The sequence below is a fragment of the Canis lupus genome, chromosome 22 (genome assembly GCF_048164855.1).
Source record: "Canis lupus baileyi chromosome 22, mCanLup2.hap1, whole genome shotgun sequence".
Taxonomy (NCBI): Eukaryota; Metazoa; Chordata; class Mammalia; order Carnivora; family Canidae; genus Canis; species Canis lupus.
The window spans coordinates 19390683-19416224 of NC_132859.1; the positions used below are offsets into that span (position 1 = coordinate 19390683).

Consider the following 25542-nt stretch of genomic DNA (forward strand, 5'->3'; position numbering starts at 1 on the left):
TGCTTTTATTCAGACAAGCAGGTCCCAGTCCCCTTGACTTCCTTTGTGACCTCTAGATTCTCCTTTAAGACCCCTTTTTAAAGCTCATCCAGTTTGGTCAGACACACCCAGGATAATTTCCTTTTGGGACACTCCACTGATTAGGGACCTTAAATACATATACAAAATCTATTTGCCATACAACAACCACTGGAGTGATGATATCTTCTTATATTGACAGGTCTCCCCACAGTCAAAGGGAGGAGAATTTAAAGGGTGTGGGTCATTGAGAGTTCTTAGATTTTTGCTTACCATTGGGAAAGAAGTATTTTTATGTTTGCCTCCTTAGAATCTGAACATAGGAGAGCACAGAGGGAGACCAGTAACACACTTGACAAGTTTACTCATATTTTTTTGTCTTTAAACCTTTTCCTTTCCCACATTTCCTGGTACCTCACTTTAAGTGCCTCTCTCTATAAAAATGTTATATTGCGTTTAGAGGGAATTAAAAGTAAAAACTAAAAATAAAAAACTTTAATAAGGAAGGCAATAGGAGATTATGTAATTATCATTATTCCTTAATACCTATTGTTTTACCTATTTTAGAGATGAGATTGAGTCTCATAAGAGATTTTAATGCTTAAGATCACACTCCTATTAAGTGACAGATTCAAACTCATTACACCAGGCAATTGCTGTGGTGTGATTAGTCTGTAGTTTGTGAGGAAGAAATTCTTAGGAAAAAGAATAGTTCTTTGGAAGGGTCAGAGGAGGGATATTATTGGTGGAACAAAAAAGGTAGCAGAAGTTGGGTCATGGTGTGTGGGATGGTTTGAGTCTGAAAAAAGATTTTCAAGAGGAGGCAATTAGTTTTAGTTAAGGATATCAAACTTTAAAGAATATAACCAAGGGGTTAAAATTGTGAGGCGTACACAATTTCTTAATAGAAAGGGGGTATAGTAGGGGCTTGGTCAGTCATTTTTAGCTGAATAAACATAAGTCTTTAGAATTAAGATGTCTCCAGCTACTTTGAGACTCTTTAGGGAAAAGTAGGAAGCAGAGATCTAAAAGAATGCTCCTGCAAAGCTCTAGAATGAGATGAATTTTAAGATAGGAATTAGGATAATATTTCTGGAGAAGGAGGGGTCAGTTTTCAATAGTTAAGAGGATAGGCTCCTACTTCCTATCTTAGTGCTGAGAGAAACCTTGTTTTATTGACAAATGTGATTCTTTTGAAATGAGCTTTAAGTACGTCATAGACCAGTTGGTTTTATAGATCTTTTCTCCATGTAATCCATCCCTTACTGCTTCCCTCAGGTTTTTTTCCTCCCCTCCCTTTAAAAAATTTTATTCATGAGAGACAGAGAGGCAGAGACATAGTCAGAGAGAGAAGCGTGCTCCCTGTCCAGAGCCCAATGCGGAACTCGATCCCAGGACCCCTGGATCATGACCTGAGCCCAAGGCAGAGACACTCAACTACTGAGGCACCCAGGTGTCCCACCTCCCCCTCTTCTAATTCTGTTTTTCCAGTTTGTGCTTGAAGGACACCTCAGGTCCTACTTTCTTTATAAAATACAATCCTTTGTGTTATGGGCCTGAATGGTGCACTAGTAACTTGCCCAAATGTCTCTATAGAGTTTTGCCATAATGAAACAGCTATAATAATGGCTTTTAAGTTGCTAGAGCTCACAGTTAAAAACATTTTACGCTGTGACCTGGTACAAACACATATAAAATGGAAATAAAAGTTAAATGTTATTTCATTTAACTTTTATGTTGTGTTCTCTATTTTCTAATTTTTTTTTTCTAATTTTGTTTTTTAAATTAAGAATGTCAGTTGGAGCTCACCTAAGTGTACCATGACTCAGAGTAAAAAAAAAAAAAAAGCAGTGAGTTAAATCTTGGTAATCAGAATAGTACAAAGTAAAACTCTAAGAAGAAACTTTCATATTATCAAATTGGTGAACATTAAGCATTCTGATAATATCAAGTGTTGGTGAGAGTGTAGAGAAAGTATACTCCCTCTTCGCAGGAGTATAAATTGACATGGTCATTTTGCAGAAAAATTTGTTTTATCTACTTAGTCGAAGATAACGTGAATAAAAATGTTCGTAATAACCTTGCTTGCAGTGGCCAAAATTTAGAAACAAGATGTTTTCAGTGATAGAATGGATAAATAAATGGTGATTTTCAAAAGTTAAAATAGCCTTGATTCCTAGGTTAATTTCACTTAGTCACAGAGTATTTTCCTTTTTTTATTTAATGTTAGGGATTTGAGGATATTCATGAGGGATATTGCTTTGTAGTTTTCTTTGGTTGCAATGTTGTTGTCAGGTTTCAGTATAATGATAATGATGGCCTCATAAAATAGGTTGGGAGGCGCTCCTTTATTTACTGAAAGAATTTTAGCTTTGATACTAATTTTTAATTGAATGTCTATTAGAATTCACCAGTGATACTGTCTAGACTTGGAATTTTCTTTGTGGGAAGGTTTTTGGTAACATTCACATTCAATTTTGTTAGTAGACACATGGCTTATTTTGTTTCATCTTGTCCGTTTTGGTAAGTTGTATTTTTAAAGACATTTATTTACCTCATTTCATTTATTGATATAAATGATTTACAAGATTCCCTTGATATCCTATTTATTTATTTATTTGTTTATTTAAAAGGTTTTACTTATTCATGAGAAACAGAGAGAGAGAGAGAGAGAGAGAGAGAAGGGAGAGAGGGGCAGAGATACAATAGCAGAGGGAGAAGCAGGCTCCGGGCTGGGAGCCCGATGCAGGACTCGATCCCAGGTCTCCAGGATCATGCCCTAAGCCAAAGGCAGATGCTCAACTGCTGAGCCACCCAGGCATCCCACCTTAATATCCTTTTAATGTCTGTGGGATCTGTAGTGCTATCTCCTCTTTAATTTCTGGTGGTGTTAGTATGTCCCTTCTTTTTTTCTTGACCAGTATCATTCTTGGGTTACCAATATTATCTTTTCAAGTAATAATATTGCCAGTTTTCTCCATTTGTTTTCTCTATCATTTGTTCTTTTCCTTATAATTTTCTTTCCTTCCACATTTTTTTTTTCTAGCTTCTTTAAAGTGGAATCTTAGGTCATAAATTTTAGATACTTCTTGTTTTCTAATTTAAACATTAAAAACTATCACTCTTGGCACACCTGGGTGGCTCAGGGGTTGAGTGTCTCCCTTCGGCTCAGGGCGGGATCCTGGGGTCCCAGGATCAAGTTCTGTATCCAGCTTCCTGCATGGAGCCTGCTTCTCTTTCTGCCTATGTCTCTGCCTCTCTGTCTCTGTGTCTCTCATGAATAAATAAATAAAATCTTAAAAAAAAAAAAAAAAACGCTGTCACTCTCCTTATAAGCACTGTTGTATTCCACAAATTTTGATATGTTGTTTTTTTGTTATTCAACTTCAAATAATTTCTCATTTGCTTTGTAATTTCTTTAACATGTGTACTACTTAAAAGTGTGTTTAATTTTCAATATTTGGGATGATTTTAGATATCATTATTGATTTCTAACTTCCTTTAGAGGTCAGAGAATATACCCAAATATATACCAAAAATAAATATGATTTTAATCCCTTTAAATTTATTGAAACTTGTTTTATCACTGCATTTTATGGACTGTTTTATGGACTTTTCACAGTTGAAAAGAATGTATTATGTAGTTGTTGGGTGTAGTATTCTGTAAATAACAATTAGATTAAGGTGTTTTGGTAGCATTTTCAAATCATTTGTACATTTGCTTTTTTTTTTTTTTTTTTAAGGGGTATGTAGTTACATCAGTTGCTGAAAGGTTAAAATATCCAACTGTGATTTCAATCATAGTTGCCTTTTTCATGCAACTATTTCTCTTTTAATTCTGTCAATTTTTGTCTCATTTTTGAGCTCTATTATTAAGCATATGAAATATGTAATACTATTTGATCTTTTTGTCATTATATATTTTTCTTTATCTCTGGTAATAACTTTGTTTTTGGGTCTATTTATGTGATATTAATATAACCACTTCAACTTTCTTTTTTCTTTTTAAAGATTTTATTTATTTATGAGAGACATAGAGGCAGAGACACAGGCAGGCAGAGAGAGAAGCAGGCTCCATGCAGGGAGCCCGATGTGGGACTCGATCCCGGGTCTCCAGGATCACGCCCTGGGCTGAAGGCAGGCTCTAAACCATTGAGCCACCCAGGGATCCCCTACTTTCTTGAGCTTACTGTTTCTATAGTATATCTTTTTTAAACTGATTTACTTAAAAACTCTTTGTGTTTCATGTGTACCTCTTAAAGGCAGCATATAGTTGTTTTGCTTTTTCCTGATAATATGGAAGTGGAATCTTTCCTTCATTTATAATAAACCTTGATTATGTGCTAATGCCTGTCATGAGTGGTTAAAAGGCCTGAGATTTTACAGTACTCAAAGGCTAAAAAGTTAACCTGCCACAGTTTAGTGGATGCTGGTAGGTGTCATGAGGCTCCTGTTGTGCAGGGAGCCTGCTGTAGGGCTTGATCCTAGGACCCTGGGATCTTGACCTGAGCCAAAGCAGACGCTTAACCATTTGAGCCACCCAGGAGACCCATTTTATAAATCTTTAAACTGTTAACTAGATTTTATGTGTTGTGTTGCCTACTTGAGATACCTCACAAAGAGAAAACAGAAAGCAAATAAGCACTAAGTTGTAGGATCGCTTCAGCCAACGTTTATCACTCTGTGTATTTTCATTTGTTGCAGATGTATTTATTGCTGCATTTATTTTTGTCATAAGATCTGGTGAGTGGTGGTGGTCACATGGCACAATATCTTGTGTCGTGTTGTAGAGTAATTGTCCCAAAGCTGTACAGCTAATAAATGACAGAGCCAGGATTTAAACCCAGACTAATTTTCAGAACCTGAACTCTAAATTTTGTAAAAGGCTATTTTTTTCTTCTTGGCCTCATTTCTGCATGTTGGAATCTTTTGCATTTCCAAGATTATTTTATGGAGACTTACTCTTCTTTCCTGTTCCATCATATAATGGTTCTGTGGTTTTGGGTAGAATATTTAATTTCTGCAGGCCTCAGTTGTCTCATCTCTGTGATGGGAATCCAGTTAAGATTTTTTTCAATAAGTATTTTTGAGTGCCTACTCCATGACGAATAGGGAGTATATAAAGATCGTAAATACATAGGTTTTACCCTTAAGCTCCTGTTCTTTTGGGAGACATTGAAACCCAAAACTCCAAAGCAACAAGACAAACTAATGGGAATAATACATGAAATACTGTGGAGGTGGTTAGATTAAAGATACTTTGGAAGGGTAATGTGCAAAATTAAGGCCTTCTCCCTGTCATTTCATCCCAAATTATAGACACACTATGTGTTGAAAGTGATAAAAATCAGAAGAGTTTTTCAGCAGAGTCCCTTTATTTTATTTTATTTTTAAATATTTTACTTATTTATTCGAGAGAGAGAGAGAGAGAGAGAGAGACGCAGGCAGAGGGAGAAGCAGGCTCCATGCAGGGAGCCCGACGTGGGACTCGATCCCGGGTCTCCAGGATCAGGCCCTGGGCTGAAGGCGGCGCTAAACCGCTCAGCCACCCGGGCTGCCCTATTTTTTTAATCAAAGTAGTGTTAATAGTTAAATATTATCTGTACTGTTTTTAGGCTCTAGCAAAATTTCTCTTCATAGTTGTTGAATTGATTTAAGGGCCTAGGTCGAGGTTTGAGACACCATTGCCTATCTTTTCAATCTTAGGCAGACAAAATGTGCTGTATACATAGCCAAGCATGAACATGACCTGGTTGTGTCTTTTGAGGAAATGATTCCTTCTTTATTTTAAAGGTCTGTTGACCATGACTGAATCAGGTTATTATTTTTCCTGTCTCATTTACAGCACTGAGAGAGAGAGAGATAGGCTTCTTACGTTTTCTAGTAGAGATAGTAAAAAGTAGCAAATGTATAGACATTTTTATGACCTAACACAGGATATAAAAGCTAAAAACATCTTAAATTGTGTTCTGCTTTATTGTTAGAGCTTAAATTATATTTTGGGAAGAAAATCTCTTACTGTGTATCTTGCATTGTTAGAGATAGTGAAAAAGTTAATATGTTTACTTGTGAAGGAAGCACTGTCACATGCTAAATGGCTAAGAAAGCCATTGTCCAAGAGAGTTCTTGGCACTGGAGTCACACTGCCTGTGTTAAATTCTAATGCAGCCCCTTCCTAGGTGAGTTCTTGAACTTCTCTTCCTCTCAGTTTTCTCATCTCCAAAATGGGAATAAAAGCATACTTGGGTCTTGGGTGCTATAGAAATGAAAAAGTTAGCTTTTAACTATTAGATTGTAGTACATGGTACGTAAATTCTAAGGACATTAATTTTATATTTAAGAGGTGAATAAAAGTATAATACAGTTAAATGATGAAATTACTTTCTGGAAGCAAAGCATTTTAATTAATTGGTTCTTATCAGCGCGTAGAACTAGCAGTAGATTAAAACTTTAGTAGTGAGAGTGGTCAGAGGATGAGATAATCTGGTTAATTGAGATGAGGGTTGTAGCTAGAGTTTTCTGCTTATTGTTAAACATATTTCGAAAAATGGGCTCTTTTTTTCTTTCTTAAGAATGTTGCTGCATCTTGGAAAGGTGCTTTCTGGGTAACAGAAATCTTGATGTCTGTATTAGGATAATTATTTATTTATTTTAAAATATCTTATTTATTTATTCATGACAGAAAGAGAAGCAGGCTCCTTGCAGGGAGCCTGATGTGGGACTCAATCCTGGGTCTCCAGGATCACACCTGGGCTGAAGGCGGCGCTAAACCTCTGGGCCACCGGGGCTGCCCAGGGTAATTATTTATAAATACTAATTTTGCACATATAAGTTTGCAGACAGAGACTAGGAATGCATTTTACCAAGAGCAGAACATACATTTAAAGCTACCTCTCTAAGTTTCTAGACAAAATAAGATGATAGATGACTACTTTTTCATCTCATAAAAGTGGAATACAGAGTACAAAACTCTGGTTAATCTATGTTTTTCAGTTACGGATAATTAGTATTTTATTTTTTATTTCTATTTTTGAGGTAGGCTCCACGCCTAGCATGACACTGAGCACTTATGACCCTGAGATCAAGAACTGAGCTGAATTGAGTCAGACGCTTAACTGAGTAACCCAGGCACCCTTATTTAGTATTTTATTTTATAAATGTAAAGGAGGCATGATGTAGGAGAGAGAAGACTAGTGAATGGTTAGAGACCTCGATCCCAGGACTCCAGGAAGAGTCCTGAGTTTTAATTACAGCTTTACCACTCATTTATTCATGACACAGAGAGAGAGAGAGGCAGAGACACAGGCAGAGGGAGAGGGAGAGAAGCAGGCTCCATGCAGGGAGCCCGACGTGGTACTCGATCCTGGGTCTCCAGGATCACACCTTGGGCCGAAGCGGCGCCAAACCGCTGGGCCACCGGGGCTGCCCTAGCCATGTATCTTTGAATCATTACTTCTCTGGACCTCAGTTGCTTCATTGTAAAATAAGTGTCTTGGACCTAGTTTCCAGAATTCCTGTAAATTTCTTAGTGCCTGCTAAAATAATCAGGAAATCACCTCTGAATCCGATAATGCAGAGGTTTTGATTTCAAAGTCTTTAATTTTGAAAAACCCAGGTGTATATTTAAGCAGGCTCCTTTTGCCTTCTGATCTGCCATTGGTTGTTAGAAAAATTTGTGTTCTCTCCCGATAAGTTAGTTAATGTTAATACTTAAGATAGTTTTTGGTGCCAGCTTTTGGTGTATGTTTGCTTCTTTGTTGAGAAAGAAATATGGATTAGCAAGTGTTTTCATATAATTTTATTCATTGTGAGTCATTTATACATTTATTGAAATCTATGGTGAGCCATATACTGTGGGTCTAAAGTTATTAAAACACAGTTTTTGTTGTTCTATGTACAGAGAAAGCAACTTAGGACTCCAGACTTAGGTGATGTCTTCTCTAAAAGTCCTTTCCTAAAAGCTTTATTGTTCCTTCTCTCCTCTCCCTCCTTCCTCATATCCAGGGTTGGTCTGAGTGCTCTTCCCTTGTGTTTTAGTAATAATGCTGTCCCAGGGCTATCATGGAATTGGTGGTTGTGGAATTGGTGCTCTACATAAAGGTACCTGGCCAAGGGGGTAGGTTGTGGCTGAAATCCAGGTTTTATTCTGCTTGATAGACTTCGGGTTTGCTCTTTTCACCTTTTCTAATTCACCTGTCCAAAGGAGGCCTTTTTCCCTAATTCGTACAAAAGAGTCTATGTATGCTGCCATTAGTGTACCATTAAGAACAGTCCATAGTTTTGATGTTTTTTCTTAGCCAAGTTAAATAGTAGGTAATAAGTGCCTTGAAGTGGTTTAAGTGGGCAAATGCTTCCTAAAGGTGAATAATAATTCACCTTCACAAAAAGTGAAAGCCAAGCAAGAATGGGATGGTGGAGATAGGAACACCATCTTAGGTGAATATAGAGGAATTGGGTTGTGATCTAGTGTTGCCCAGTGGCTTCTGAAAGTGTGGTCCATGCACCGGCAGTGTCAGTTTGTTAAGAAATGCATGTTCTTGGACTTCTCCCCAGTCTAACTGAATTAAATTTTGCAGAGTCCAACAATTTTTAACAGGTTATTCTGGTGTTTCTGATGCAGGCTGAAGTTTAAGAGGTACTACTATATAGCCCACTTGTTGAGGAAGCATTAGTTAGGGCATTGATTACCTATGGAGGAGTGATTAAAATGTAGAGCTGTAAGTAGCATTCCTAGTGTGCTAAAGAGTTTGAACTTTGTCCTTCGGCCAGTGGCTGCACATTAGAATCACCTGGGAGCTTTAAAAGTATACCAATGGCTAGGATCTACCCCAGATCAGCTGACACCAAATCTCTGAGTTTCTGGTGCATCCTAAGGGTTGCGAACTATGTAATTGTCAGACTTTGGTTACTGGTTTTAATAGTATATATGTTTATTGAGAAGGTGTCAAATACTACAAGTAGCGTAAAGTAATTAAATAGCACAGCAGTCTCATGTTGGTATTATTCCCATTTCACAGATGAGGTAGAGAGGTTAAGTACCATTTCTCAATATTACTTAGGTAGGAAGTGGTAAGTTTGAGTCCAGAGTTTTGTGACTCTAATCTCTTAAAGCAAATCTTTTTTTATTTTTTATTTTTTTAAAGATTTACTTATTTCAGAAAGAGGGGAGAATGAGCAGGAGGGGCAGAGAGAGAGAAAGAATCCCAAGTAGACTCTGCATTGAGTATGGAGCCAGTTGTGGGGCTTGATCCCATGACTCTGACCCTGAGATCATGATCTGAGCAGAGAGACCCAGAGTTGGAGGCCCAACTAACTGTGCTACTATGCATGCCCAGAGCAAATCTTATTTTTGAAACCAGGGTTCATGAACTTAGATTGGAAAATATCACATCGTTATCTTCACTAACCTATAAGTGAGATTTGGCATTTTATTTGATTTTGTATGTGGACAGCAAATCACAGTTGTACTAGCAATACCTGTGATTTTTTTACCAATAGAAATCAGAAATATTTTCATATTAAATTATAGATGTCACAGATGTCCCAAATACCATTTATCGTAATATGTACTTTAAAATCAGGCTAATTGTTAGACGCAACTTTAGATCTTTTGTTTACTGTGTTAGAGAAACATATGTTACTATATTACAAGTTTGCTTTTTAAATTTGTTAATAGTTAACTAATACAATTAATTTAATTTAGTTAATTTCTTAGTTAATTTCTAAGCATGTTACCATTTGCTGAGAGAGTTTAGTGGATAGCTTGATATGTAGGGTGAATAGGGAATGGAAAAATCCATTTGTTTGGTTATTTCAGAATGATATCCTTAGAGATATTCTTTTCTTCTCCACTCTTTGACTTGTTAAATAGGACTGAAACTCAAGTTCTTCATTACACATCAAAGTTAATAGATTAAAAAATGCTTTGGGCCTAGAGTGTTTTTTTTTTTCCTAAGCACTTCTTAAAAAAAAAAATATAGAAGAAAATGATACGCATTATCTCACCAGGCATTCTAACTATCCTGTGGTCTGATACAGTATTGTTCATAGAACTTTTTGCAACGATGTGTATGTTTTGTGTATTGCTGTCTAGTATGATAGTTATTAACAAAAGTGATGTAAAGAAGCAAAGTAGTATAGTAGTAGCTAACAGCAATATAATATAAATTATAGCTAGCAGGTTTTTTTTTATTTATCAGATACTATTCTAAGCATTTTAATATGTAGCTTTTACGGTAACCATGTGAAGTGGGTACTATTGTTAAGTCTCAGCTTGTAGATGAGGAAACAGGCACAGAGAAGTTAAGTGATTTTTCAAAGATCACATAGCTGGTAATTAGCAGAAATAAGATTTATACCTGGCAGCTTGGCTTCATGTCCCCTTTGTGATTCACTCCTTTATCTCTTTCCTCAAACCCCCAGATGTGTATACGGAATATTGTCAGAGACAGAGGGAATGTAAGATAAGTCATTTTGTTCTAATTATTAACTAAACATTGTGTAGTACTTTATAGTCTTTGCCCTTTGTTATTATTTGAGTCTAATTATGAATTCAGTTTACTGTTTTATTTTCCGTAAGTAGATTTGTGTTAGATACAGCAGGTATTTTTAGTAAAGAACATTGATATTATTAAACAGCAATTTGGATTCCCCCCCACCTATGTTAATTTTTAAAGCCAGGTTCAAAAATGATTATTAATATGGTTTTTTTGCTTACTGACACTAATTGCAATGTACTTCCGAGGTCATTTTATGATGAATTGGTTTTGGCTAATGGATATTTGGCTTCCTCTAGTCAACATGTATGAATAACTTAACATATGTTACACCCAGTATGTTATGTTTATGGAGATCCAGGAGGGGGAAGGTATCTTTTAGGGACAGAGTTCTATTCTTAGCCATATTCAGAGCAAGGTGATGGTAGAGTAGACAAGAGAAATGGCTTTTTTTGTGGCACCTGACTGGATCAGTCAGTAGAACATGTGACCCTTGATTTCAGGGTTGTGAGTTCAAGCCAGACATTTGGCATGGAGCCTACTTAAAACAACAAAACGAAGTAGCATTTTTCATTTATCTGCTATAGGCATTGTGCTTGGTGCTTTATAAACATAGCCATCATTTATTGAATGCAGGCTATTTATCACCTTTCCAGGCTTCAGGTTCATCATATCTGATATTTAATCTGTACACACCCTTCAGAGAATATGATGTTGGTAAAGATATTTTACATATGAAGGCTTTGTTAGGCTCTTCTCCCTTCCATTCTCCTCCCCTCCACTTCAAGGGGGGAAATGATGGTAAATACAAATGGGGAATGAGATGGGAGTGGTGCTGACGTTATCATTGATGCCAACTCGTCTGGTTCATAAGGTTTTCCACTTAAAAGTTTATTTATTTCGTTTTGGCTAGATACTGGAAATACAACAGACAAGGTATTTGTCCTCACGTGAGAGACCGCCAATAATCAGGTAAACAGAATAATCATATACTGATTATGCTGTATTGATACATATACTAATAAATGGTATAAAGGGAATATATGTTACAATGATGGGTAATAATGGGATACATACATATATACAGTCAGGAAAGACATTTTCAAGGATATGAAATTTAAGCCGAGACATATGCAGAATCTGGGCAAGAATGATCCAGGCAGAAGGAAAAGCATAAGCAAAATCTTTGCAGCAGAAATGGCTGTGGTGTTTTAGGAAGTGAGAGGAGATCATAGTGACTAGAAGGAACATAATGCAGAAAGGGTATTAGTGGCATCACATGAGGCTAGAGAGGTAGGCCAGAGTCCAGATTACGTAGGGTGTATTTAGGTAAGGGTTCTAATGAGATTTTATAAGTAAGGTGAGAAACCATTAGAGAGTTTTCAGCAGAGGAACATTTAAAAAAACCTCCCCTTAGTTCAGTGGTTCTCAACAGATATTTTGTTTCCCAGAGGATGTTTGGCAATGTCTGCAGACAGTTCTGGTTGTCACAACAGGGGTTGATGGTATATGCTACTGGCATTAGTGGGTAGAGGCCAGGGATGCTGCTCAACCTTTGTCAGTGCACAGGATGGCCCCTTATACCAAGGAATTATTGCCCCATAATGTTAACAGTGCCAAGGTTGAGAACTTATGCCCCACTCCTGTGTGAATATTATTAGATTGCAGTGGGGGCGGAATGGAGGAGGGGATGGTTAGATTATATTGGTGTCCAGGTGACAGGTAATAGTGCTTTGGACTATGGTTGTAATAGGGGTTATAGAGATGTGTTCTGATTCCATACGTGTTGTGGAGGTAAAGTAGGCATTGAGGGAAAGGGATGAGTCAAAAATGATTTCCAAGTTTCTGACTTTAATAATTGAGTGAATGGTGGTGCTCTTCTAAGATAGGGAAGACTGGAGGGAAGACCAAGAATGAAGGGTTCTGATTTTTAAAATCTTACTTCACAGAAACAGTAATAGAAGACACAATACTATTTTACATACAGTGAGAAGGAAACATATGCCATAATGCCTGTACAGCCTATAATTGGTCACGCCAGCCACACATTGCTTTGACATTTTTTTATTGTCAGAGATTTGACAGTTTCTTCTGCCTTCATTGCACTGCTTGGCGTGTGATAGCTTGTCCTTTGGTATATATTATGCAACAAAACATAATCAAGTTCATCTACTTGTGGCTGTTCTCATATCCCATAATTCACTTCATTGTTGGTTTGCAAGAAAACTTGGGATTATTACCAACAATAATGAATATTTGATTTGATAAGCTCCGTTTTTGTACCTTTGTGCATAGTAGCTAACTTCATTTCAATGCCAAATTGTAGAATATTTTAAAAGACATTTTAAAGGTATTTGAAGTCAACATACATGAAACTAACTGCATATAAGTCAGTTGACATGGTGAATATCTATGACTGAATTCATGGTTAAACAATGACAGCTATGTTTCCTTACTGTTTGTCCAGCACAATTATAAATTCTATTGATTGTGAGATTATCTTTACTTCAGAAATGTTAAAATGGCTCAGTGGTTAAGCATCTGCCTTAGGCTTAGGGCGTGATCCTGGAGTCCCGGGATTGAGTCCCACATCAGGCTTCTTGCATGGAGCCTGCTTCTCCCTCTGCCTATGTCTATGCCTCTCTCTCTCTCTCTCTCTCTCAAGAATAAATAAATAAAATCTTAAAAAAAAAGTTAAAATAAGGCAAAAAAGGTACAGTAGAATGTAGAATATAAAATGTAGAATGAATGAAATACACTAGATGGTGTGAAACTTCTTATACCAGTCCATTTTACATATGGTATGGGTAGAAATGGCTGAATAGCATTACTGATGATAGTAGTGTTAATAGTGTGAATGGTTTTTGTGTTTTAAAAGCTTACCTTTTAAGGAAATCACTGGGAGGTGAAAATTTGCATTTGAAATGAACTGTTCAGTGTTAGAATTTGTTGAATGGGTAAAGAGGGCAAGAAGTAAAGTTCTTAGGCAATGTTGTGTAAGCTAAGTGATGAAATTAAAGCAATGGAATTGTGTACATGTGTGTTTTGAGGATGTATGCCAGTACTAGCAGCACAATTAGTACACAATAAAGTTGTAGGCGGCAAATGCATCTTAATTTTGGCCAGAGAACCTAACTGCCATTTTTTTCACACTATGTTGTACATTCTAGTTTAATTTACATAGCTTTGAAAAACCAGTTTGCTAGTAGTTTTGCTGCGTTATGTTAAAGGGATAACCATCACCTAAAACAAACATACTAAAGTTTTATTAACCAAAGCAAAGTATAAATGGTACATACATGCACGTGTGGGTATAATTTCTTTGATGTATAAAATCCAAATCTCTTACCACTACTACCCTTCATCAGAAACATAGCTGTGGCATTTTAGTCCAAGCCATAGCCAGACATCGCAGAAACATCAAGTACTCCTGTCAGGACTGATGGAGATTTATTTTTTCTAATTAATTTATTAATTTCCCCACATAATTTTTTTTTTTTTTTAGATTACTTTTTCAGAGGAAAATAATCCATTAGTTAAGTTGCAAATACCCTTCTATGACTTTGTTTTACTTGTTTGGCATATAATTAAGTACTACTTGGACTGTGAGAAATTATGATAATTCAGGTGTAACTTTCTTTACTCTTCCTTGTCTTCAGGGAAGGGGACATGCTTTTTTGTGCTTCATAGCAGCAGAGCACAGTGCTGGGCAAACTAATAGACATTCAATAAATAGTACTTAGATTCAACCAAATTGAGCAATTTAATTTAGATTTCTATCAAAGACTCTGCTTGATTGTTATACTTTATATCTTTTGCTTAAAAATTTTTTTTTGAAGATTTTATTTTTTATTTGAGAGACAGCACAAGTAGGAGAAGGAGTAGAGGGAGAGGGACAAGCAGATCCCTTGCCAAGTGGGGAGCCTGCCTGGTGTTGCGGGGAGCTTTATCTGAGGACGCTGAGATCATGACCTGAGCTGAAGTCACATGTTTAACTGAGACACTCAGGTGCCCCACTTTAAACCTTTTAGTTAGAGATTATTACATTATAGTTTCAGATATGCTAGTATCATTCTTCCTGAGATTTTTTTTTTATCTTCCAGCCATCTTTTATCTGTCTACTTCATTCATTCATTCATTGATTCATTGTAAGCTGTTACTGACCAGTTTCATTCTAAGTTCAAGTTAGACAGAACTTGGAAATAGAAAAATAATTCTTTCGGGGGTAGCTTTAGTTGGTTAAGTTTCTGCCTTTGGCTCAGTTTATGATTGCAGGGTCTTGGGGTGGAGCCTTGTGTCATGCTCCCTGCTTGGCAGGGAGTCTGCTTCTCCCTCTCCCTCTGCCCTTTCCCACCCTCGCATCTCTCTACCCTCCACACCTCAAATAAGTAAAATCTTAAAAAAGTAAATAACTCTTGTCATATGACCACTTTAAGCAGACACACATACTTGCACAAATTCTTGTCGATTAAAGGGTGTTATGTTGACGTAAGGGATGACTGGTTTGGTTACAAGCAGGGTTTTGGTAAAGGTTCACTATTTCACTAAGAAACTTGGAAGCTTCCTTTTGTTGATTAGAAGTATTGGATTTACAGAGAAATGTTAAGGAACATACAGATTTGCAGTTATACTACTTTAAACATTTGAACTTTTTTCCATTTGGAACCTTTTTAATTCTCTCAAAAAGGGAAATCTGAATTGTTAGGAGCATTTCATTTTCTAAATAATAAGAAATAGTACTTGGCTATGAAAGATTTCTTCATGAATTTTTGCATATGTTGCTGAACTTTTTAAACATTTTTAAATGATTTATTTAAAGAGAGAGAGAGTGCATGCACACAAATGGGGAGAGGGGAGAGATGGGCAGAGGGAGAGAATCTTAAGTACACCCCTCCCCCCCCCACACCCCCTGATGACGTCAGAGCCCAAGGCTGGAGTGGTGGTGGTGGGCGGTTGATCTCAAGATCCTGAGATCATGACCTGAGCTGAAATCACAAATAGGATGCTTAACTGACTGAGCCATCCAGGTACCCCTTGAATTTTTTTTTTCCTAACGTAGACATTGAGAGTTTCTTTTCAGTATTTTAGAGTCTTTTAGTCCTTTGGTAGTTTTTGTCCCTTCTGCCTTATTTTTCTTATCTAGCCTGTAACTTTATCTAACTTTTGAAATATGTTTAGATGCTTTGCACTTTTCTCTGTTTATTGCATTTGTCTAATAGCCATAGATCAGTTAATATTTCTTAAATTTATGGACCTGGTTCTGAGCTACTAAGCACATTTGGAGAAAATCACAGCTTTGCAGACTGGTGCCACTAATATTCATGCTCTTCAATCTTTTTTTTTTTTTTTAATTTTATTTATTTATTCGTGAGAGACAGAGAGAGAGAGAGAGGGATAGGCAGAGACACAGGCAGAGGGAGAAGCAGGATCCATGCAGGGAGCCCGATGTGGGACTCGATCCCAGGTCTCCAGGATCACACCCTGGGCTGAAGCCGGCGCTAAACCGCTGAGCCACCCAGGCTGCCCATGCTCTTCAATTTTAATTGGATCCTCAGCATTACCCAATAATCCTTTTTTATTCCTAGTTCTTTCTCATGTCTCACAGCAGTTATTAACAATTTTTTACTCTTATAGCACCCTTACTTCATTTCTCTCTTTCTTAGTAGATGACTGTATCTATTCATTGAGAAACTTGGACTTAATTATTATTTTAGTTCTGGAAGATGTTGAGATAATTGAAATGAGGCTAGGTAGAGATTACCTTACATTTGCTGTGCCCATTCCATGGAAGCATACAGCAAACCAAGATACAAATTTTAGGATAAAATTTGGAATGTGTATCTTTGGGGTAATTTAGTTGATTCTATTGTGGGCTAATTTTAGTAAAAAAAATCACTTTTTTCAATTATGGTTACATTCTTAGAGTAGATTTATGTTTTGAAATTTAAGATTAAAGGAAGTTCTGTGTGTAAAAGTTTCCAAATAAATGTATGATGCTAACTTTTTAAAATTGCAGTAGAACATATTAATGCATAAAGTACACTGCTTATAAGCTTGGTGAATTTTTACCCATGTAATCTCCTAGATCAAGATATAAACCATTTTTCAACACTCCAGAAGGTTTTCTATATTTCTCCTCAGTTATCTCTTCCCCATCCCTCACACCTGTTCCAACTTTTATAGCTACCAGTTAAGTTTGTACTTTAGCTGCTTTGGCCTTAACATGATTCTTGTGAGATTCGTCCATATTGTGTCATGTATCAGCAATTCTTTTTTTGTTCCTATGTAGTATTCTGTATGAATATACCAAAATGAATTACTTTATCCTTTTGTGCATGGATATCTGGGCTATTTTTCTTTGTTGGCTATTGTGATAAAGCGGTTGTGAACATTCTTGTTCAGGTTTCTTGGTGAACATAAACCCTCATTTCTTTTGGATAATTATACTTAGAGTGGAATGCTGAATCATAGTATACTTTTTAATACCACTTTTATAGTGCAACCAAACAGCAGCTTCACTCCTGCCTTTCTATAAGCAGGTCATTCCTTTTAATAAAGAATACAAAAAGAGCATTAAGTAGATTTTGTAGCCAGATTCTAAAAGAAGGCACTTATTTTCATTTATTTATGAAATTAAAATTCTTCATTTGGTTCTAAATTAAACTACTTTTTTTTGTTAGTACTTCCTTTAGTATTGCTTATAAATCTTTTATTCCTTTATTCAAATTTGAATATTTTTCTCTGTTATGGTCTGTTCTGATCCCTGTAAAATTATCTTTCTTGTTTATTAGAGGATTTCTCTGACTACTCATAAGACCAGAAAATAATCATTGGTTTTTCTGGCAGAAATGTTGGCCTTCTTGGTTTTATTGGATTGGCCTTTTAGAGACTTGCAGTGAATACAGTAGAACTGTTGGATTCAGAGACTAAAGACCTGAATTTTAATCCAGGTCAGTGTGTTTATTAGTATCATGTCCTTTTGTAAATTACTTTTACCTCATTTCCTTACTTGTATTGGGAATAAACATGTATGTCCTGGTCATTTCAGAGGATGTTGGCTAGTAAAGAGCTAATGTAACAGTGCTCTATAGAGTATGAAATGTGAATATAAGCAGCTATGTTTTGGGGGGGGGGGCATTTTGTACATTGCAGATTTCTCAACAGCATTCATCCAGTTTATAAAACAAAATATAAGTTGCAGTTTTCAGAGGCATGTAGCAGGGCAGTAGAGTATCTCTAGGGAAGGCTGACTGCCTGATGAGTCATTCTAAGTGTGGTAGGTATTGTTGAACTATGTACAAGACTCTGGTTCTCAGAATTGATATGTTCAGAAGTTCGATTTATTATTTACATCTAGAAGTGATGTAGGTTTCAGCTGATTTCAAGTCCAAAGAATAAACCATACATTATTATATAACACATTATATCACAGGGTATCACATTGTTGATACACATTGATGTAATAAATGTAATTTTCTAGTGAAATAGTCCACCTGTGCTCACCTATCACTGCCTTCTCTTGTAGGAAGACCTGTATCAGATGCAGATTATAATCTGAAGATTGACCACCAAACCTGGAATGAACCCAAAGCTAGTTGGATCATTTTAGTTGTCAGTGTTATTGAGCTGTGATAGCCTGACAAATCTGTCTGCACTACAGCAGATCTGGGTCAGTACACTCTATCCAGGGACAGTGTTGGAGACAAACTGCCAAATTTAATTTGTTTAGACACTCTTCACTATTCAGTTAATTCGGTTTCAGCTTTCATAAAGTCATGGATAAGATCTGGGTCCTGCTTCCCAAGCCACCGTGTTTGGATTTTGTGTATTTACTTTCTTCATTCTACAGATGATTTATTTTATGTTTAATTCTTCCTAATTCTTACCATAATTTTTATCTCAGTTTTAAAGGAACCTTTTTCTGTGTGTCTATATATTGCTTCACTAGTAGATTTGAATGTATTCTTGCAAAATTGGTAAGATATATGTTGCTTCTAGTGTACCCTTACTTCTGGATGTAGGGAGAATATGGATTTTGTAGTCAAGCCTGGATTTCAGTATTGGCTATGCCATCTATTTAGCTGAGCCTTTGGTCAAGTTATTTAAGGTCTGTCTATTCACCTGTCATCCCAGAGGCACTGTAGTCCTCCTCTTCATCGCCTCTTTCGCCTTCTCCATCACAGTTATGTAGTTTACACAACATGAAGTACTCTCATTTTTAAGTGTATAGTTTAGGGAATTTTAGTTAATTTGCAAAACTATGCAGTCATCACAATTGACTTTTATAATATATCCATCACCCTGAAAAGAAATCGCACCATTTGCAGCCACTTTCCTGCTAAGGTATTTTTTGTATCTATAAGTTTGCCTTCTTGGGACATTCGATGTAAATGGAACCATACCATATGTGGTCTTTTGTGTTTGGCTTCTTTTATTTCACAGTGTTTTTAGGGATGAGCATGTTAGGGGCACCTCAGTGGCTCAGTTGGTTAAGCATCTGCCATTGGCTCAGGTTATGATCTCCGGGTCCTGGAATCCAGCCCTGAATCAGGCTTCCTGCTCAGTGGGGAGTCTGCCCCTCTCCCTCTACCCCTCCCCCCATTCATGCACTGTGCTTGTGGGCTCTCTCTCAAAATCTTTGAAAAAAAGTTACAGCATGTTTCAGGACTTTACTTTTTATTGCTGAAGAGTATTCCATTTATCCATTCACGAATTGACAGACATTTGAGTTTCTACTTTTTGGCTCTTGGCAATAATGTTGCTATGACCATTTGTGTACCAGTCTTCGTTCAGACATATTTCATTTCTCTTCCCTTGCTACCTAGGAGTGGAAGGAATTCCTGGATCATATAGTAAATTTATGTTTGGCGTTTAAGAATTGCCAAACTGTTTTTAAAATGGTTATATCACTTTACATTTCTGCTTACCAGTGAATGAGGGTTTCAGATTTCCTATTCTTTTTGTCAGAATATTTAGGTTGTCTATTTGATTAGATTTTAGTATCATACATGATGGTAACTGCTATCAGCGAATAAGAATATGCATCATATGATTTTACAGCTAGGAAAAAAACTCCCTAAAATTCTACTTGTATCAAATGCAAGAATATAATGCTGAATATTTAAAAACCTAGATTTTCTACTAGGTGAATGTGATTACTTGAAAAATTTCAATACAGAAAAAAAATTAATACAGAAAGACAAAGGACTCTGTAGAACAGTGGTCAGAATTTATCAGTTTATTAAAAACGAGTTTTTAAAAAACAACTTTCAATTATAGAAAACGTAAAACATGGACATGATGATAGAAAAGTTTAGTGGATCCTCACTCCTCATCCAGCTTCAGAATTGTTCTCATGTCCAGTCTTGTTTCATCTATACCCATATCAGCAACCCACTCCCCCATATTATTTTGAAGCAAATCCTAGATATCTTAATCATGGCCATTGTCATACCTAAAGCTATTAGTAATTATTTACTAATAAGAATGTATTACTTCTGAAGAGTGAAATGGAGAACGAAAAATTTAAGTATTTCTATCTTTATCTAGAAATAGAAATACTTAAAAATAGATTTTCAGTCTCAGGAATTTAGAGTGTTTTGATATAAATATGTGTTAGTTTTTCACATTTTTTAAAGAAAATCTCTTCCTTTTTTAGGGGATTTTTAGGTTGTATATTTTCCTCTTCTCCAGGGGAAAAAAATCATGAAGTTCTGAGGAACGGTGTGTTATTACGTATTATATATAATATCATTTGGTCCACTTATGTGAGAATAAATATCTTTGGAGCATGGGGTAAGGTTGGAAGGAGTGTGTCACTTTCTTTAAAAATTTTTTTAAAGTAGACTTTATGCTGGGCATGGGGGTTGAATTCACTACCTACTGACCCTGAGATGAAGTTGTATGCTCTACTGACTGAGCCAGCCAGGGACCTTGGAATTTGCCACTAATAGAAATTCACTTTATTGCTACTTTACGGAAATTGTTTTTATCACTTATATTCAAAATTCAGTTGCCTTAAAAAATTAAATTCTTAAGTGTTACTTTCTATAACATGATTCCTGATTTGGATTATATATCTGCTGGATACTCTTCAAATCCATGGATTGTTTTTTTGTTTGCTTGTTTGTTTTCTGAAAACACTACAGTTTTGCTCTTACTGATAGGTAGAATTGATTTCTTGTTGGTACTAAAGTGACCGTAACATCAAAGTCAGTGGTACCTATTTATGGTAAATGTGGGTTTTCATTTTAGTTCCACTACTGACCTGTATGGCCTACTCTGCGTTTTTGAGCCTCACTTTACTTGTGATATGGAGATATTATAATATCTGTTTATTCACTCATGATTATCCGAAGGATAAAATGAAAAGTTAACTAAGTGCATGTGGATTGTTTTTTGGATGTAGGTGTTGGGGCAGAGTTAACAATACTATGTGACTTTATGCTCCATATATTTACAAAACATAGAGAAGTGGAGAGACAGAGTGCAACTATGAATTAGGTGTCCGTTATGTACAATTGTGAAAAGCCATTTAAACAAATTCCCATTTAATCCATAGGACAACGCTGGAAGGGATATATTCTTTCAAATCAAGGCTTAGAAATGTGAACTAATTTGCAGAAGTTGTATGTTGTTTTCTCACTTTATATATGAGGAAACTAAGGCTTGGAAAAGTGTAATGATTTGGAGAAAGTCTTACAACTAGTTAATGTCAGAATTTGAGCTCATGGCAGCTTTAATTTGAAATTTTATGCTGTTTTCTACTAGGGACAGTTGTATATAAGGGAGAGAATGAACAGATGTTTTTACTCTGTTTCTTCCTTAAGCACTGAAAGCTACTTTGGCCAGTTAGCTAATTAGAAGATAGTTGTAATATAGCCATATTTGTGGGTTTGGTCAGTAATTTAGATTAAAAAGATTTATTCATGAAAGACACAGAGAGGCAGAGACATAGGCAGAGGGAGAAGCAAGGTCCCCGCGAGGATCCCACTCTGGGACTCGACCTCAGGACCCCAGGATCACATCTTGAGCCGAAGGCAGCTGCTCATCCACTGAGCCACTCAGGCATCCCATGGACAGTAATGTATTTAGGCTTTACAGAAGAGTAGAACTTGTTTGAGTCATGTTTGGTTATCTACATGGCTAAATTGGGTTTGTAGGATAAGCATCATAGAAGCACATGGTCAAAGTTATGGGTCATAGCAGTATTTTCAGAACTTCAGTTATTCAGGTACAGATGTCCTCAATTTTGCAATATGTATTTACTACTATTGCTATTGTTTACTTAGTGCCTTTTTAAGTTGCTGTTTTTCCCAAGTTCATTTCAAAAAGAAACTAGAGTATGTAGTGTAGTGAGTGGGAAACTAATGTCACTTGCCATAAATAGAAAGTAACTGTTAAAATCAATAAATGGCTATAACATTAAAAACTTGGTTAGCGTAGCACCTGAAACTGTTTTACTTAGTCATCAGTGGTTTGCATTATCACTCTTTGGAAAACTCAGATTTGAAAGATTTAACTTAAAGTTAAAATCCTTAAAGGATTTTTTTATCATTTTCCAAGATAAAACAAACTGATAAAGATTGATCAAAGGAAGTTACAGGCATTCATACTGTAGCAGATCCTCCTGCATTGTTCAAGAAAGAATTCTTTTTTTTTTTTTTTCCAAGAAAGAATTCTTGAGACACTATATGGTGTAAGTTTATTTGAGTAGCATGGGGACAGGACCCATGGTCAGAAAGGGAGTATTAGATCATAAATGTTTCTTCGATTTTCTACTGGTAAAACTAATTTAGCATGATTTCTCTGGTTCTTATCATTCAGTTTGGTATTAACCGTCATTGAGATACACGGGCAGTCATGAGATGCTTTTAAGGATGTAGCAACCGACATATATCCTTATCGAAACTTGCAGGCTATAGGTCGGCCTTCTGGGCTAAAGGTGAACATTTCTCTACTACCTTCCCTCGTCACTGCTAAACAAGAGGAAGACTAGAGCAGAAACCATTTGTGACTAGACCAAAAGTGACCACTTTAAGTGATGGAAACCATTATAAGTGATTCATGTCAACTTATATATACCTTTCACATATCTTTTAGCAATAGTAATTGAAATGTCTGGTAGACTTTCACATTTGTATGCCTTTTGAGAAGAAATAATTTTAATTGTGAAATAAAGCACGTAAAGTGCATCAAACATAAATGTACTATTTAAATAATTATAAAATAAACACTGTGAAATTCTACTTTGGTTAAGGACCAGAACATTGTCAGCAATGAAGAAACTCCTCCCACTGCATGCCTATTGGCATTAAAGCTCCATCCCTTTCCCCTAAATGAACCATTAGCTTGAGTTTATGGCTATAATTTTCTTATTTTGAAAAACCATTTCTACCTCCGAAGTGTGTATCTCTAAATATTATAGTTCAGCTTTGTCTTTATTAGAATTTTTTGTAGACGAACTACCTTCTATTTTTTGTGTATTGTTTCCTTCGTTCAGTAGCACATTTGTGAGATTTATCCATGTTGTGTGGACGTATACTTCATTTTTATTACTTTAGTATTCAATTTTGTGACTATACTACAGTTTATCCATTTTACTGTTGGTGTGCATTAGATAATTTTTAGTTTGGGACCATTACAAATAATGCTTCTTAAAACACTGCTGTGTATGTTTTTAATATACATGTGTAGCCATTTCTGCTGATTGCATGTCTAGGAGTAAAATCTCCTGGTCTTAAGGAATGTCATTGGTAAAAACTGACAGATAGTTTTCCAAAGAGGTTTTACCAAACTATTTTGTTTTTTAAAATTTTTTTTTTTTTAATTCATGGGGGTGGGCAAGCAAGTGAGAGCAGCAGCAGTGGTTAGGGTCAGAGGGAGAGGGAGAAGCAGACTCCCCACTGAGCAGGTTGCCTGAATCTGCACGCTCTCCCAGAATGACCTGAACTGAATGAAGATGCTTAACCTTAACCAACTGAGCCACTCAGGCTCCGCAGGTTTATGAAATTTTAAATCTGCCAGCAATATATGAGAATTCCCTTTCCTTCATATTCTCCTGAGCACTTACTGCCAATCTAAAGTTTCAGCCATTTTTGAGCATTTTTATGTGCATTTTCACCGACTCTTAATGATATTGAGCACCTCAACTTTGACCATTTTGATATCCTGTTTTGTGAAGTAATTGTTGTCACTTGTCCATTTTTCTGTTGGATTGTCTATTATGATTTATTGAGGCTCTTATATATTCTGAATGTGAATGCTTTGTCAGTTTCAGTATTACTGTTATCTTCTGTAGTTCCCTAATGTGCTTTTTAAAATGCTTTTAGTTTAGAGAAGTTCTTACATATTTACAGGCATCATTCTTTTCCTGTATACTTAGTCCTTTTTCTTGCCCTGTTAAAGATTTTTTTATCCTACTTGGAGATCATGAAGTTACTCTCCTATATCATTAAGAAATATTTACTGTTCCCGTTTAGGTATGTACTTTATCTGGAAATGATTTTCTTTTTTTTTTTATGTGTGTAGTGTTAGATCGAGTTTTAACTTTTTTTTTTTTTTTGGATGGATGATGGATATCCAGTTGTCTTAGCACCATTAATGAATAATCAAACACAATATCAAGAAGCTTTCCCATTGCTGCTACAATGTCATCTTTTTATAATACATGTCCATGTATGCATGGTCTATCTCTGGGCCTCTGTTTTGTTACATTAGTCTATCCTTGCCTTATTTGTTGACCTTAATGATAAGGGTGATTATTCTATAAAGCATATCTTCCTATCTTCTTTTTCAAGATTTCCTAGTCTCTTGTATTTCAATGTACATTTTAGAACCACCCTATCAGCACCGCCAAACCGACCAAATAAAACCCCTAGCCAAACCACAAAGTGTTTTTGGATTTTGATTAGGGAGAAATGGCATCCTTTATAGCTTTCTAAATAGAAGTTACACATATCTTTTCTTAGATTTATTCTTGGATATTTGATTTTTTAAATGCCATTTTAAGTAGTATCTTTAGTTTGTTTTAAGTGGGTTCACAGAAACTGGGATACTTTAATCAGTTTTATAACAAAATTTCTGTGAGCAAAATTTTTTGTGAACAAGTTTCATTCTAGTTCCAAGTCATGTCCAGCATTTATGAAGCCTGAGAGATTCAAGATACTACTACACAAAAGAATTGTTTCTGATAGTGTCATTTTCCCTTTGTTTTCAAAGAAGCTGGACAGTGATTATTGTGTATTGCAATAGAAACATAATTCACATGGCCATTTCGTTTATGTCATGAGTTTATTGTATTTTTCTGTATTTGGCTTTTAGTTGTATTTGTGTTTTTAAGCTATTTATAAAAATAGTTTATGATTAAGTAAAGTGGTTTATTTACTATTTTTTAGTTTTAGATTTTTCCTGGCAGACTTTATTTTGCATTACAGTGGGGTAAGGGCTATGACCTAAATAAACATTAAAATGTGAAGTGCCTAATGCAGATTGCAACCTTATTGCAATGGATATGAAATATAAAAAGATTTCGACATTCTAGGACTGTGGAGAGGAACAAAATACAATAGAGATTTAATTCTACATAGTAGTGTGTGTGTGAGAGAAAAAAATTAGACATGAACATTGGAATTGGAGCACTAGAAAGAGAAAGTATCAGAATGAAGGGAAAATGAAATACCTTGGAGAAGGGAGTGAGAAAAATATTTTAATAGCTTAGTTGTTTATGGAAAGCCATTATGAATTCATATTTCAATAGTATAAGAAAATTGATTCCTTATAAATAAGCATTTTTATAAAAACTTACTTGAGCGGGGGAACTTTTCTATGCCTTGAAAACAGTATTCAGTTAGAAAGGAAAAAAAACAGAATTCTGTGAGAGATATATATATATATTTATTTATACATATTTTTATATATGTGTATGACTTATGCATATGACTTATTTGGAGTTCTCAATCCCTTGTTTAATTAGGGAGAAGTTTGTTTAAATTAACAAATAATCATGGTTTATCTGTGTAAATTATAC

At 35.8% G+C, this 25542-nt stretch overlaps 1 protein-coding gene across 8 annotated transcripts in view; it reads left to right on the plus strand.

The window, feature by feature from the left end:
* The window catches only part of STAG1 (STAG1 cohesin complex component), a 393663-nt gene that overhangs the window by 3232 nt on the left and 364889 nt on the right, over positions 1-25542 (plus strand). The window contains exon 2 of one of the 8 annotated variants that reach the window (XM_072792612.1): positions 11428-11486. The exons of the other annotated variants lie outside the window; for them this stretch is intronic. The gene's annotated coding sequence lies outside the window, so the exon portion shown is untranslated. The remainder of the gene's footprint in view (positions 1-11427; positions 11487-25542) is intronic. 8 annotated transcript variants of the gene reach the window in all.